Below are 1575 nucleotides of genomic sequence, written 5' to 3' on the forward strand. Positions count from 1 at the left end.
TGCCGTAGTCTTTCTTCTTGTTTATTTTCTTTTTCCTCCAACCACTGCTGTAGTCTCTCTGCTTGTTTCTTTTCTTTCTCCTCCAACCACTGCTGTAGCCTCTCTTCTTGTTTCCTTTCTTTCTCCCTAACCACTGCTGTAGTCTATCTTCTTCTTTATTTTCTCGTACTTCTTGTTTCTTTTCTTTTCCTCTAGCAACTGCTGTAATTTCTCTTCCTGTTTTATTTCGTTTCCCTCCAACAACTGCTGTAATCTCTTTTCTTGTTTATTTTCTTGTTCTTCTTGTTTCTTTTGGTGTTCTTGTACTGCTGCCATCAAATCCCACTTCTGACACCAGTTTATTGCGTATCTGCTTGTTTGTTAATTTCCGGTAGAAATTCTTTCCGAGGAATTTCAGCGATACAAGTCCTTTCTTGATTAAATCAGTTCATTCTTTTTCGATACAAATTTTTAGTGCACAGTAATTTCACAGTCAGTACGTTTCTCATTACTTTAAACTTAACAACTTTTACAATACACGCTATAAATCACAGCAATTCACAATCTCGATAACCTCGTTCTCTACGAGGGCAAAACACACACTAGCTCGTAAATTACCCGAAAAACCGTAACTACTGTTCGCCTAACTATCCATTCAATCCCGCTGGCTTTTCTCGCCAGGCTTATATACTAACAAAGAGTCTTCGACAAAATTCGAGAAACTCAGTCACGAATGCGCTAGCGGCGTCACGTGACTTTCGCTGTCGTAACAATATTCATGTGAGTAATTTAATATTCAGCATCCACTTTAATTATATTAAGCAGGAAAAGAGAGCTAGTAAGCCAAGTATTAAGGTATTGTTTTTAATGAGGATGGGGAAGGTTGGAACCTGATAGAAGTATGGATATAGGTGGTTTTATTTGTGCTTTATCTTTTTTATAAAGATGCAGTTCATTATCCTACCTAATCAAAAATAATGCCACACCTTTCTACAATAACATTTATGATTATGAATAATCCAGGAACCTAATATACACAGTTCACCTCTTTCATGTTTATCCACACCTATGACCAAGTTGTCATTTAGAATAGGCTGTTTTAAGTTGTATTATCCCTAAGGCTGAATTACCCTAATTTAGCCACCATCCTAAATTACATACCAATATTAGCCCTGAACAAATGGTGAAAGATAAATGAGGATGCACTACATATAGTATTCACCAGGATCTCATGTTTCATATGTTAGACTTGTCTTTGACCTTGTACTTGATTCTGGGCTATTAATTCTTAGTATAGCCCTGAATCTGACAATAGTTGTCGGTACATTAGATATAGGGATATAATGTCAGCTTTCATGTAACCTTGTGCCATTGATTTCTAAAAGTTACCATTGCGATCAAGTTTGACATAGTTTCCAAATACTCTGATATTTTATTTGTCCACAATCTTACTATCCTCAAATGGATCTTAAAATGTGCACCAGACCAGGGTTGCATAGAATTACTTGTTCTGTTTTAATTTAACGTAGCCAAACAGATCTAAGAATAGTTTTTATTGATAGTTGTCCATCAATGTTGAATCAGTGAAGGAAGAGA

Source organism: Limulus polyphemus, unplaced genomic scaffold (assembly GCF_000517525.1).
Source record: "Limulus polyphemus unplaced genomic scaffold, Limulus_polyphemus-2.1.2 Scaffold1109, whole genome shotgun sequence".
NCBI lineage: Eukaryota > Metazoa > Arthropoda > Merostomata > Xiphosura > Limulidae > Limulus > Limulus polyphemus.